Below are 16,141 nucleotides of genomic sequence, written 5' to 3'. Positions count from 1 at the left end.
GGACTACACCACATCTAATGAAAAGTAGGCTGCAAAGTGTTTTAGGAAAGCTTCAATTTCTTTGTTACTCTTATCGTTCGTAAGGTATGATCTAATTCCTCGTGCTAATCCTTTGTTATGCGCTTTCAGATCATGCCTCCTTGCAGAGCTTATGAAAGGGATGTGAATGCCAGGAATGCAAACACAACTCCTCCAGTCCTAGATGAAGAAGTTTCGAATGCTGAATTTCGGAACGCTATCCAGTTGTTAGCTCACAGTGTGACCAACCAGAACAACCAACAGGTTCCAGTTCTGACAAATGTTAATGTTGGGACAGTTGTAGCTAGAGTTCGTGATTTAATTAGGATGAATCTGCCTGAGTTCTTAGGATCGCAGATTGGTGATGATCCCCAAAGCTTCATTGATTAGGTCAAGAAGATCTTTGGAGTGATGCAGGTAACTGGAAATGATCGGGTTGAGTTGGCATCTTACCACCTTAAGGATGTAGCTCATATCTCGTATACTTAATGGAAGGAGAACAGGGGTACCGGTGCAACTCCTATCACATGGGATTGATTTAGTGAGACCTTTTTGGATAGGTTTTTCCCAAGAGAGTTGAGAGAGGCAAAAGCTCAAGAGTTTATGAATTTGAGGCAAGGTTCTATGACGGTCCAAGAGTATGGACTCAAGTTCACCCAACTCTCCTGGTATGCTCCTCACATGGTTGCTGATTCTAGGGCTGAAATAAATAAATTCATGTATCGGGTATCCGATCTAGTGAAGACAGAGTGTAGGAATTCCATGTTACTTGAAGATATGAACATCTCTAGGCTCATGACTCATGCTCAGCAGGTTGAGGGTGATAAGCTTAGGGAACATGCCAAAAAGAATAAGAAAGCAAGGATAGGCAACTATGACTATTCTCAACAGAAGTCGAGTGGTGGAAATCGCTCAGAATTTCAGCAGAAGTCCTAAACTCCAGCACCTTCATCTGTTAGTGTTCCATCCTTCAAGTTACGTAATGATCAGAAAGGTAGGGCATCAGGATCTAAGACTGATGGTAGTGTTTTAGGCACCAGAACCTGCCCAACTTGTCCGAAATGTGGCAAGAACTATCTGGGCGAGTGTCTTGCAGGGAATGAAGGATGATTTGGATGTGGTCAGTCTGGTCATATGTTGAAGGATTGTCCTTCTAAGCAGGGTCAATGATGTAATAATGGTAGGGCTCAGTCCACAACTTCAGCAGCACCAGCAGGTCGCTCGACTCAGCAGGGTAACTCATCTGGTACATGTGGCGGTCAGTGCCAAAATAGGTTGTATTCTCTCCAGGCTCGCCAGGATCAGGAAGATTCTCCTGATGTAGTCACTGGTACGTTACGAGTCTTTGACCTTGATGTTTATGCAATGTTAGATCCAGGGGTAACTATTTCCTTCGGAACTCCTTATATAGCAGACAGATTCGATGTTAGTCCAGAAACACTCTAAGAACCCTTGTCAGTCTCTACTCCAGTCGGTGACCCAGTTATATCTAGACGGATATATAGAAATTGCACTTTCATAGTCTCCCAGAAAGTCACCTTAGTAGATCTTGTAGAGTTAGAAATGGTAGACTTTGATGTCATTCTAGGCATGGATTGGTTACATTCCTGTTATACCTCAGTCGATTGTAGAACTAGGATTGTTCGTTTTAGTTTCCAGACAAACCAATCTTAGAATGGAAGGGTAGTAGCTTAGCGCCTATGGGTCGATTCATTTCTTACTGTAAGGCTAGAAAGATGATCTCTAAGGGTTATCTCTATCATCTAGTACGGATTAAGGATACAACCTCCAAAACACCAACTCTTGAGTCCGTTCCAGTAGTTAATGAGTTCCCATAAGTGTGTCTAGAAGATCTTCCCGGAGTTCCTCCCGAAAGGGAAATCAACTTTGGAATTGATCTCCTTCTAGATACCCAGCCTATTTCTATTCCTTCTTACAGAATGGCTCCAACTGAGCTAAAGGAATTGAAAGAGCAGTTGAGAAACCTTCTAGATAAGGGCTTCATCAAACCCAGTATTTTCCCCATGGGGTGCACCAGTATTGTTCGTGAAGAAGAAAGATAGGTTTCTCAGAATGTGCATTGACTATAGGTAGTTGAACAAGGTCACAATCAAGAATAAGTATCCCATCCCCAATACTGATGACTTGTTTGACCAACTTCAGAGTGCTAGTCATTTCTCAATGATAGACCTCAGATCGAGTTATCATCAGCTCAAAGTCAGAGATAGTGACATTCCAGAGACAGCCTTCAGAACTTGGTATGGTCATTATGAATTTGTAGTTATGTCATTTGGACTAACCAATAATCCTGCAGCTTTCATTGATTTGATGAACAGAGTGTTCAAGCAGTATTTGGACTTGTTCGTTATCGTATTTACTGATGATATCCTCGTTTATTCTAGGAATGAGGAAGAACATGCGAATAATTTGAGGGTTTTTCTACAAACTCTAAAAAATTGCTAGTTATTCACTAAATTTAGCAAATGCGAGTTTTGGTTGCAATCTGTCGCTTTCCTTGGGCATATTGTGTGTAGTGAAGGGATCAGAGTGGCTTCTTAGAAGATAGATTCAGTGAAACAATGACGTAGACCCACTAGACCTACCTCTCCTACAGATATCAGAAGTTTCTTGGGTTTGGCAGGTTATTACAGAAGGTTCATGGAAGGATTTTTATCCATAGCCTCTTCATTGACTGAGTTGACTAAAAAAAAGGCTAAGTTTCAGTGGTTAGTTGATTGTGAGAAAAGCTTTGTATAATTGAAAACTAGGTTGACTACAACTCATGTTCTGACTGTACGAGAGAGTTCAACCGATTATGTTTTCTACAGTGATGCATCCAGAGTTGGCCTAGGTTATGTGTTAATGCAGCGAGGTAAGGTTATAACATATGCTTCTAGACAACTTAAGGTACATGAGAAGAACTATAAAACTCATGACCTCGAGCTTGCAGCAGTGGTGTTTGCATTTAAGATTTGGAGACATTACTTGCATGTTGTTCACGTGGATGTGTTCACAGACCATAAGAGCCTTAAGTATGTGCTCACCCAGAAAGAGTTGAATCTTCGCCAGAGGAGATGACTTGAGTTCCTCAAAGATTATGATATGAGTATGTATTACCATCCTGGTAAGGCTAATATAGTAGCAAATGCTCTTAGCAGACTATCGATGGGAAGTGTAGCACATGTAGAGGAAGAAAGAAAGGAGCTAGCAAAGGATGTTCACATGCTTGCTCGCTTAGGAGTTCGTCTTATGAGCATATTAGATGGTGGTGTAACAGTTCAAAATGGGTCAGAATCTTCATTGGTAGTGGAGGTTAAGGAAAAGCAAGACAGTGATCCTATATTGCTTCAACTGTAGGGTGCAATCCATCAGTAGAGAGTTGAGGTTTTCTCCCAAGGGGGAGACGGTGTGCTTCGCTATCAGGGCCGATTATGTGTTCCTAAAGTGGGTGAGTTGAGACAGCAGATTCTTGCAGAAGCCCATAATTCCAGATACTCTATTCATCTAGGTGCCACTAAGATGTACCGTGATCTGTGGAAAGTCTTTTAGTTGAATGGTATGAAAAGGGATATAGCGGTTTTTTTGGCTAAGTGCCCTAATTGCCAACAAGTGAAAGTAGATCATCAGAAACAAGCACTCCAACATTTTATGTCTACAACCACCCTAGAAAAGTGTGGCCTAAACTATGAAAAAGTGTGGCCTTTGATAAAAGGCCACACCTTTTGACTTTAAGCCACGCTTTTCCAGGGGTGGCCGAAAAAAGCGTAACCTTAGAGTTTAGGCAACATTTTTCAAATGTTGCCTTATCAGCTACGCTTAAAAGCGTAGCCTAAACGGCAAAAAGGCCACACTTTATAGTACATCATAGAGCAACATTTCTATCTCATACAACTACACTTCCAAGCGTGGCCTTTGCTTCCTTATTGCCCACGATTTTAAAGTGTTGCCTTTTCTATTTAATGTATGACAACACTTTGAAGTGTAGTCCTTGCCCATGTGCATACCAAAATTTACAGTCCTATGGCTACACTTTTAAGTGTGGTAATATAATTTTAGCTATAAATATTTATATGCCACAATTTCTAATTAAAAAACACCAATATTGTTTTGCAATAAATAATCTCAACCATTCAATTGCTAACAAGTAATTCAAATATATAGATTTGCAATAAACTTCAAAAGATAGTGTGTCTTGTGTACATACACATACTTATAAAGCAATATTCTAAATATGTGTACACAATAGTTCAAAAAGTACTCTTACAATAGTTCAATATATTCTAGCAATGAATATATTTCACAAAATCAAATATAATGTATTCAAATTTTCACAATAGTTCAAAAACTCTTCATCATCTACTTCAATGAGATCAAATTGACTTGTGGTGACCCTTCAAATTTGATTACCTCCATTTCCCTACGCATTCAAAATAAAATTAAAAATCGACACAAAAAATGTACAACAAATTAGAATGCAACAATTATATAACTAAGAAACAAACTATGTATTGTGTATATGAGCTTTGACAAGTGTGTGTTTAATGGTATCGACAAATCTTTAACTCCTCTGGAGAAGTCCAAGTTGTGGTCCACTATTTTGGGAAATTCAGACGAGACCTTGGGAAGAATAGCTGATGAGAACTAGTTTTTTTTATTGATTTATTTGCTTCAGATTCAGACCAACTATAACAACAATTCACCGGAAACATACTACTTTGTTGTTGCCTCTCAAAGCTTGTGAAAGGTAATATTTTTCATCTTCAACTTTCACTAATTTACTTTTCTCTGCAAATTCAACTTTCAAGGTTATATTGTATATACTATAGGTTGTGATTAGTTTGTTAATCCAGCAAAAACCACTATTAGCTTACTGTGTGCTATGCCGATTTGTCTGTATTTTCTAGTTTCTTAGTTATATAGTTGAATTATCTAGGGCTAATTTGTGGATCCAGATTGCAGATTGCAGCAGTTCCAGATTGCAGATTGTAAATTTTTTTAGTTCAGGCAGTACTATATTATAACAGATTGCAGCAGCTATATAAGAGTAATTGATAATAGCTATATAAGAGTAATTGATTTGCAGCATCTACATTTAAAATGAAATTAAAAATCAAAACAAACCATGTACAACAAATCAAACATTAGATAGAAACCAAGCACCAAACCAAGCATCAAAATCAAGACTCCTCAAAGCTAAGACTTTGGGGATTCTTCCCCTCACTTGGCAGAAAACCTCACAACAATCTCAAGGTGGAAAAAAGGGAGTTATAACCACTTTTAAAAAATTGGAGTGGCTAGGAGAGATGAAGCCAAAAGGAGATACAGATTGTAAAGGCAAGGTTATGTGAATAAGATGCCTACCCTGAATAAGTAGTTTTCAGGTGTGAGAGATAGTTTATTTCCATTGTTGAATACCATGTCAATAGATGGAAATGATTTTGAAAGTTGTGACACGTCACTGAAATATACAAGACACTTAGTACAACTTGCGACACCAAAAAAAAAATAAAAAAAATAATAATGATATAACATTTCAGTACTAATTTATTACCTTCCAGCACCAGAAAAGCATATATCTTTATAGTTCGGGTCAGGCCCTTCGATCTCTCTTAAGGAATGAAGTTCCTTCATGACCTAAAATAATATTTTTAGAACTTCAATTCAGAAAGAAAATAAATTGTCTTTACTTCAAAGTTCGACAATGCATCCACCACCCATTGGTAGTACATTGTTAGCAGTCCATAACTCCCCTTTTTACATTTACACGAAGTAACAAATCGAATAAGAATAATGAGGAACTAAAATAATCAAAGATTTTGAGGAACTTTCAAGTATATATTAAAAGAAGGTTTTCAAAAGTTCTTTATAGGGAGCTAATTGGAAGAAAAAGTTGCATGTTACAGGGAAAAACAACTACAATAAGTAGTTATAAACATAAATTAAGACCTATAAGATGCTGCACCACAATAAAAATTAATGGATAAATGAGTTTTTTGAATTTTAGGATCTCAGAACTCCTGGATGCTTTATTTTCACATTCAAAGTTATGTCGTAAGCATTGAAGCCTTAGCCTAATACTTGTGTAACTATGAGGCCTTAGTTTGAATCCCACATATTAACATGTATACACTAACTATGCTAACCCTGTTCAGGCTATTATGTAATTGTTTGTTCCACCAATCGTGGTGTAACTTGTACTCAAGCAATGTTGACACAAAAAAGGACATCAACAATGATAAAGGCATTAAGCATATACATGCCATTCAAATGAAACTTAGCTTTCACGGATTTGATTTCTTCACCCCACTTTTCTAGCCACAAGCATGCAATATTTCACCACTACTTGTCTCATGCAGAGTGCATTATGAAATGATAGATGTAATAGCATGTAATTTAGAAAACATACTGCACTCTTCAACGCCACAAATGCAGCTTCTGGAAGGTAATTGTTTATTATCATACTTATCAGGTTCTTATATATTGTTTCTATACTTGGTGTGAGGTATTCATTCTTTCCTATGTGTATGAGGTATCCGATTAATATCCGGAGTATACATTGGTCAGCCGTATTCTGTAGGGTCGCTGTAGCCAGGAGGGCGTTTAGACCTGTTTGATGGTGGTCCCGTAGCTAAGATGACTCTAGGAAAAGTACTGTTGTAAAACCAAGAGAACCTCCCTTAGAAACTCTATTTGGATCTTTAATATGTATTTTAATATTCTTTATATACCTGCTAGCATGTTGATTATTATTTCTATACTTATTAGAATTATTTTTTGTTCTGTAAGCCCATTAGACAGTATTTTTAAATCATATGGAGAAAAACCAAAACATTTTGAATAGTATAAATCTATCTTCGCAATCTACTAGAATTGCTAAATTAGAAAATGATTTACAAAAATGGAGCATACCAGAAGAACCTTTTAAAAAGATTTACCACTTAGGTAATTTTAGTTATCTTACTCGTCGTAATATTAAGACTTGTGAGTCCACTATTGCTATTAATAATTCTTTAGAAATTATTCGACTTCTTAAAGATAATGATATAAATCGTTATAAATCTGATTATAACTATTTGCATATTGGTTTAGTGCAAGTTGCTGTTATGCCTCTCTTTAGAAAAGGACTTGATATTCTTGTTTGTGTCATCCTTAGAGATGGCAGGTTTTTGAATTTTGATGATTCTATGTTAGGAGTTTTGCAGAGTAATCTTGCTGATGGGCCAGTTTATTTTAATTGTTATCCTAACTTCTCGATTGACATTAATGATCCAAATGTCATGGATTCTTTGACACTCAATGTCAAAACCAAAAACTTAAACAGCAAAATCAATACTCGTGAAATAGCTATTATTTTTCGAGTTTATTATCGTCTCATGAAAACCCACCTTGCTCCTAAAGCTCGCCATGAGAGTGTAAAGGGTGAGACTATGCTCATGGAAGCCAATCATGAACATAGTTCTATTTTTGTTCCTCGAACTATACAATGGAAAGATATACTCTCCAATAATGATTGGCGATTTGAAAACATAACTCCACCTTTTGCATCTCATTCTGAAAGATCTCAGATTGAACGAGTCATTCAGTTTCCTGATGGGTCTATAGAACTTAAATTCTTAGACAATCATGCAAGGAGATCTTCCTCGAATCGAAGGTCATCCTGGTCCCCTTCTACTTTGGGTCCCTCAAGACCTGTTCCCAGGCCACCTTCTTCTTCAAAAACCCAGGAGGAAGCAGATGATGAAATCATCTCTGTTGCTGACAACAGTAAAGGGAAAGTCACAGGAGTAGACTTTTCAGGTGATATACCAAAAATATTTTACAAAGATATTCCAGGTAGCCCGACTGCAAGTGAGATGGAGCCTCCTAAAGAAAAACCTTCTTGGCTTGAAATGCTTAAGGTAAACAAATCTTTTGTACCCGATCTAAAAATCTTGCAGGAACAATGGATACATCCTGACAACCAGGTAAAAAGAAAATGGTATGTTTCTTCTTACCCTATTAAGAAAAGAGAATCCTTTAGAGATTTATGGATGGTTGATATGAGAAGAATTGGTTGTCAAATAGAATTCTTCAAATGGTTCGAAATGACTGGTAGGATTAAAAATTGTACTGAGTCATTACAAGTTATCATTAACAAATGGTATACTACTTCTAACAAAGTTATTGAATCTATCACTCCTCCTCTAGAAGAAATTAACATCCCTATTGCAGGAACTGTAATCAAAGCTTCTCCTTTCAAAGAGAAAAGTGATAAAACAGGTGGACTACTCACATATGCAGATATTGACCGAGTAGTTGAACAAAACAATTACTCCAACCAAATCCTTCATATTATCTCCAGACAAATAGAAGATACCAAGCCTAGCATTAGTGGAAGACCAATTCCGGCTTCCACCACTTCTAGCCATAATATTGAAACCTATCCAGGATTCAAAATCCCAGAATTTTCCAAAGAAAAATTCCCCAAACTTTCTGATACTTTTAAAGTAATCGAAAACATCATTGAGAAAATCAATGCACAGCTTAACAACTTCAACATCTCTGTAAAAGATGATAATACATCAAAAAAGGTTTCTACCCTCCAGGAAAAATCCAATCTCCTCCAAAAACTTGCTAGTAGTCGTTTTCATAATATGAAAAACTACCATAACAAACCATCTTTCCCAAACCTGCAGTATGAGGAAAATGCCTTCTTATCCACTTCATCTCACGAAAGAAGAAGTATCACCGAATGGAATATTGATGGCCTGGCCGAGCATCAAGTTTACAATAAACTCCATGAAATGGGTGTTGCTATTTCTTCAGTGACTTTTTCAGCCCTTCAGCTTGTTCTTCAGCGAGAACTATGAGAAAGTTTGATCGAAACATTCTGATTTGGGGAAAGGAAAATTTTAATGTTTCATGAATTATTTTTTTTGCCCAATAAAAATGGGAGGGAGAGTTAAAAATGTTGGCGGGAATATAATATTTTAGTGAAAACTTTAACGCCACATTTGTAATGTGTTGTTTTTACAATTATAAAAATAGGACACTTTAAAAGTGTGGCCATATATGTAAATAGTTGTTATCAATTATATCATATTGTAACAACGCTTATAAAATGTAGCTTATATCATTAAAGATTACACTTTACAAGTGTTTCCAATACTATCGAAGCTAAAAGTTAATAACTTGGACTACGCTTTAAAAGCGTCCCTAGAAATATTTTAGGCAACACTTTACAAGGGTTGTCCAGAATTAGTGTGGCCGTAGGCCTAAAATGTTGTAGTGCAGGAGGTATGACTCAAGAGATCGATATTCCTACTTGGAAGTGGGAAGTGATCAACATGGAGTTCATCAGATGTTTACCTCGCACTCGCAGACAACATGAGTCCATTTGGGTGATTTTTGAAAGAGTTACTAAGTCTGCACGCTTTTTGGCAGTCAAGACTACATATTCGGCAGAGGACTACGCCTAGCTATACATTAATGATATAGTTAGGTTGCATGGGGTTCCTTTGTCTATCATCTCAGATAGAGGTCCTTAGTTTACCTTTCATTTACGGAAGTCGTTTCAGAAAGGTCTTGGTACTCAAGTTAACCTTAGCACAACATTTCATCCATAGACGGATGGTCAGGAAGAGCGTACCATTCTGACCTTAGAGGACATGTTGAGAGATTGCGTGATCGATTTCAAGAGTAGTTGGGATGATCACCTCCCTCTTATAGAGTTTTCCTGCAATAATAGTTACCATTCCAGCATTTAGATGGCCCCTTATGAGGCATTGTATGGGTGTAGGTGTAGATCTCCAGTTAGTTTGTTTGAAGTGGGTGAAGCAGCCTTGATAGGGCCATATTCAGTTCTTGATGCTATGGATAAGGTGCAACTAATTAGAGATAGACATAAGACATCCTAAAGTCACCAGAAGTCTTATACATATGTACAGAGAAGGGAACTAGAGTTCCAAGTAGATGATTGGGTTTTCTTGAAAGTGTCGCCTATGAAAGGGGTGATGACATTTGGCAAGAAAGGGAAGCTCAGTACTAGATATGTAGGCCCTTACAAGTTCTTGAAAAGTATTGGTAAAATGGTTTATGAGTTAGAGTTGCCAACAAAACTAGCAGCAGTGCATCCAATTTTCCACATTTCGTTGTTGAAGAAGTGTATGGGTGACCCAGCATCTATAATACCTTTATAAAGTGTGGCTGTGAAGGATAGTCTCACTTATGAAGAGGTACTAGTTGAAGTCTTTGATCGTCAGGTTCGAAGGTTGAGAAACAAAGAAGTCGCTACAGTTAAGGTTTTATGGAGGAGTCAGTCCGTAGAGGGAGCTACTTGGGAAGCAGAAGCAGCCATGAAGGCCAAGTATCCTCACCTCTTTCCTTCCGATTCCATTCCTACTTGAGGTAATAGTTCCTCTTTAGTTTTCAAGTCATTCATGTGTAAATTCAGTCTTAGTATCATGTTCCTTCAGTTTGTACTTGCATTTTCAACGTATTTGCATGTTCTTGGAACTTAGTTTAGTCATAAATAAGTTTCCTGTACTTGGTGGTAGGGTTTGCAGCTCTTTCCCGCCATTTCAGCTAGTTTAGTTTTCATTCGAGGACGAATGTTCCCAAGGGGGAGATAATCTAACACCCCGTATACTAGAACATACCAGATTGTAGTTTTCAGGTGTTGCAGGTGGCACTCACGGGTACCATCCACGGACTATAGGAGGACCCATGGTCCATCCTGTAGGTCCGGGGTTCGCACCTACGAACCTCCTCCCAGATTCCTAAAAAAAATCAGCTAAGTGTCGACCCACGGCCAGACCCATTGACCGTAGGTCAGGCCAAGGTCCGTGGTCCAGGATGGTAGGTCAGAGCCCCAGTAAACCATCTCCAGTCTTGACTGACAGTTGACCAGCACAGATCGTCAGCCGATCGACGGTCCTGTCCATCGGTGACCCCTACATATTTTATGTCAGGGGTCTTTTGTGCTTTTCCTTATGCTTTAGACCCCTAAATTACGCCGTTTAAACCCTAAACTACGTGGTTTCGATCAGTTTTAGCTTGTAAACATAGCTAGAACTTACATGAGTCCGATTATTCTTGAAAACTTAGAAAATTTAGAGTGCAAGAGGAAAAAGAGGTGAAGTACCCTAGTTCAAGAACGCATCAAGGTTCCATCAAATCCAAAATCGAAAGATTTCTCCGTGGAATTCGTCACCAGATATGTGGGATTTCACTAGTGGGTTCCTTTCACTCATTGGGTCCCTACATTTTAGTCAGAATATTTATTCCCTTAATACTATCTAGACTTAGGGTATCTAGAACTTCAGTAGATTACCATGAATTAGTTACTTTAATGATCCAAATCAGATTATCATGTTATTTCTCAGTTTCTCGTATGATATTCATAACCCTAGTTGTATATATTCGTTAGTTCATGAATTATGCATGCTAAGTAAGATTATTCAGTTATTCCAGATATACACATGCTTTAGTTTACGAATGTCACATTATCAGTCATAATTGTTACATTCTCAGAGTTGGCATGTCAGTAGTTGAGCTATCCAGTATTACAGAGCTTCAGTGATAAAAATGTTAAATTACTTAATCAATTGGGAAGCTTAATATCGAGTGGACTAGGGTCTGACACCCGCAAGTCCCAGAACTATGTGCCCCGTAGGTTGTAAGTCCCCTCTATAGGCATTATTTTAGTGATCACGCTAGCATGCCTCTATACCTTTTGGCAGGGTATATTGGGTCCTCTCGATGGGGCGTATACATCGGACTCCATATTTAGATCATGTGATTTTAGGTCGTTTATTAGTAGTTCCCTTATAGCTCAGTCAAATCCTATTGCATTGACCATGTTATCAGTATAGTTCAATGTTCAGTCTCAGTATGTTATAAACTTGGTCATTGCATTCAGTTTAGTCATGTTCAATATTTTTAGTGTCCTTATCATGTTCAGATTATAGTATTGCTTTATTGCTTGTTCAGTTATCTTATTATTCAGCTTACTCTATCCTGCATGCTCAGTACCCTTCAAGTACTGACGCATACTCTGCGCTACATCTTCACGTGATGTAGGTTCAGGTCCTCACTAGTCAGATCATGCATAGATCGGTCCCCGATCTTCAGTTCAACAACATCAGTGGTGAGTCCTCATTATTCGAGGACTAGTGACATGATTATCTTTCTTTCTTTTAGCTTTAGTTTCAGTTTTGCTATATCTAGCTGGGGTACGTCCCATAATTTTTAGTCAGTAGAGGCTTATTTCAGACATAGTTAGATTCAACTATAGTGTTAGAGTTTGACTTTTCATTTGTACTCAAACTCACAGTTTCATATATTCAAATTTAGTATATGGGTATTCCCCATCATTTCAGATTATTTACATGGTTTAGCTTCCGCATAGTTTTACTGCTCAGTTTATCTTTAGTATGCTTATGATTATGCCTACAGGGTTAGCTTGGGGTCACTCGTGATTCTAGGTTGCGCGTCCGCGTCCAGGGGGTAGCATCGGGGAGTGATAGGACCCCTCAAACTTGTTGAGAATACGAGAGAGAATATCCTCAGATCGGCCACTCTCAGAATCTTTAGGCTTTTGACGCTCGTGGGGAGGAACATACCTATCCTTCTCCTCGTCTCTTTCCTTCCAATTGGGATTGCGATCCCTTCACTCTCTATCACGGTCTCTCCAGCCTTCATCCCTGTTCCAATCTTGGTTACCACCCTGCCTTGGGTAGTTTGCACGATAAGCTCCTCCTTGTTGGCTAGGAACTTCACTTCTTCGTTGTACAAGCCTTTGAACTTGTCCTCATCGGGGTTTACACACCCAACATCTACAACATTTACAGTTCTAGTACTAGCTCCCATGAAATTCTTGGCTAAAATGTCAAGTTGGGTCATCATCTTTTCCATGTTTTGGTCCCTCTCTTGGTCTTTCTCAAGCTGCTCCTTCGTAAATTTAAAAGTGAGAGGGGAGACCTGATCTTCACGGGTGTACCATGCCCGATTAATTTTGGTCATACCATCCAAGAGTCGGGCTGCTATAATGTAAGGTTGTTGCATTAAACCTCCCGGAGAAAGTTGGTCAGCTACTCCCTTGTTCAGCGAATCAAGGTTTCGGTAAAAGTATTGCTGAAAAACGTTGTCGGGCAACCCATGGGTTGGGCATTGCAACACACACTTCTTAAATCTTAGCCAAGTCTCATGAATTGGCTCACCCTCTAAATGCTTGAAGCTTTGGATGTTGTACCTAAGTGTCATCATCTTCGAAGGAGGGAAAAATTGCACTTGGAATGCTGTGACAAGCTCTTCCCACGAAGTGATGGAGTGTCTTGGAAACTCAGCCAACCACATACATGTTTCTCCCGTTAAGGAAAACGGGAACAACCTCAACCGGACCGACTCTTGGGATATATTCTTGAAGGAGAACGACCCACAAACATCAACACAGTTTCTTATATGCTCATGGGGATCCTCATGAGCCAATCCACCAAACAATCCTTTCAATTGCAAGAGCTGCAACATGGTGCTTGTAATATGGAACACAACGTTCCCTTCAGCCGGAGGCAAGCGAATGGCACCAATTCCACCCACTAGAGGAGGGTCATTAACATTTAACTCATTTACATCGTTGAGGTTGCCAATGTCATCTTGGTGGCCTACTTGGCTACCATTGCTTCCATTGACACTCATTTCCTCTGTTTTAAACAGCAACACACAAACAAAACTAAAAATAAGTAGATTCAACTATGACTAAAAAGAACAAAATTCAACTTCACCAAAAGAATCTTAAACAACACCACTCCCTTGTAGCGGCGCCATTTTGATTAACGTTTCAAGGACACTTCATCCAATTGTAAGTGTCAACGATCGCTAGTTAGTATAAAACCCAACTAAATGAGTTGGGGTCGAATCCCACAGGAAGCGATACGTGTTTAAGATTCAATAGGAAAGTGTGAACATGAGCAAATCAATCATAGGAATATACATTATCGAATAAAGACATAATTCAAACCAGGGGGTGAAACGAATGTCAAATGGGGGTTTTGGTTTGAACTATCAACTACAAACAGTGGTGAACAACACGAAATAACAATAATGAGGCGGGTTCTTGGGATGTGATTCAATTATAGTCTAATACAGATAAATGGTTAATTGCAACTATTAGAAAATAGCTAGATATTAGTGAGTAAGCAAGACTATAGAGGACGTAAACTTTCTTTTGAATAATTAACCCCGAATCAAGTCGATTTCTCTCTAACATCAACAAGCATACAAAATAAGAACAACCCACACCTTAGTTCATTCACTCTCTCGAGCTGAATGTGTGGAATTGGGTTTTGGGTTCACTCTCTCGAGCTGAACCCATGAAAACCCAATACCCACAGACCATCAATCAATAATCTTTGATTTAAAACCTCTCTCTCAAGCATGCCAAAAACACAATGGTAGAACTGCATTTGCACCTACAATTCTTAAATTAAACCACAATTAATGATTGAACTCACTTCTAAATAGCATTTAAACTAAGAATTAGCAATATCCATAAACTAAATCAACCCATAATCACATAATCACACCGCAAGAATTGGGGTTTTAGCTAGACATTATATAAAAATAAAAATCGTTACCAAATTTAGTTTCAATCAATTGGATAAGATTGATTTCGTCTTTACAATGTTCCAATTCGAACGATCTCAAAGACCACTTCCAATTTCTCAAAAGTGAAAAGCTTGAATTCTTCAAAGCTAAAGAAAAACTAGAGAAAACTTATCTCACATTTCAAAACATAATAAAAATCTGTTCTAAAGAGTAATTGATACTAATTGATATGTTCAAAAACGTATTTATAGTTGCTAAAAATGTGTTGCGAAGAGTCACTCGACGAAGTAAGTCGGGATCGCCGAACCACTCAGCAATCCGCCCTTTGGTCATTTTCATCACCCTTCTACCTTATCCTTCAGCACCCTCAAGGTCTGTAACTTTGGGTGATTCAACACTGTATCATAGAACTTGTCACGACCCGAGCCTACACCCCAGAAGCGACACAGCGTATAAGACTCTGAAAAGTCTCATACAAGCCTCATAACATTCAAAACATTCATAACATTCGATATAAGGAAAATGGTATGGAATTAAAACCTTATTTAAAACCATACAAACAAAAACTTCATTCAAAACATTCAGAAATATCAGAAGTTTATTGTCTCACATGGCCATCTAAAACATCATCTTGAAACTAAAATAGGGACATGGCCCTTTACAATCGAAAGACCAACAATAGTCTATCACATGAAAGAAATGGAAACTACAATACTTGTCCTCGATCTATGAGGACATACCACTTTGCCTTGGAAAAATCTCAAATCCAAGCTTCTACTAGAGAGAGTCAAACCGAGTACCAATCCCTACAGTTCATAAAGGTAAAGAAAATATGGGTTATCACAATTAAGTACTAAGTATGATAGCCATGCAAAAGCATGCTTAAAACGAACATTTTACTTGAAAGTCATGATATATGCCATTTTGTGAAAACTTCATGAACATAAGCATAAGAGGCATAATACAAGACATGATCAACATACAAGTCATTTCACCACATTAGAACATAATCAACATATAAGACATTTCATTACCTTAAGCCTTCACCTCAAATAACCATCAAGCTATACTTTGTGCAATGTATGAATAACGTCCCATACCACTATTCACACTACGTACCACCTCAAGGTCAGCAAAAGTGAACTTGCCATTCAACCTTTCCATCTTTACACAATACTCATACATAAGAGACATAAACATTTCATAAGTCATATCATCACATTAGTACCATCATCTAGGGCAACCCTAAGTCATACTTGTGCATTGTATAAGTAACATCCCATACTATTACTCACACTAAGTACTCCTTTGAAGTCGCCATAGACAAGGCACCTTCATAATCAATAAGTCATGATAAGGAAGTAACTCATAATACAATCCAAGTATAGCATGAATCATTACATTAAGTACATAAGTCAACATTCCCCATTAACTTCATTAAGAATACCTTCATTCATTAGACATTAACCCAACATTTTCCATTTGCGTCATCATAAGGGCATATTCATTTCATTTAACATTATAACATAAAGGAACACAC

The sequence above is a fragment of the Solanum tuberosum genome, unplaced genomic scaffold (assembly GCF_000226075.1).
Source record: "Solanum tuberosum cultivar DM 1-3 516 R44 unplaced genomic scaffold, SolTub_3.0 scf00006, whole genome shotgun sequence".
NCBI classification, from domain to species: domain Eukaryota; kingdom Viridiplantae; phylum Streptophyta; class Magnoliopsida; order Solanales; family Solanaceae; genus Solanum; species Solanum tuberosum.
Note: the sequence above shows the minus strand (reverse complement) of the source record.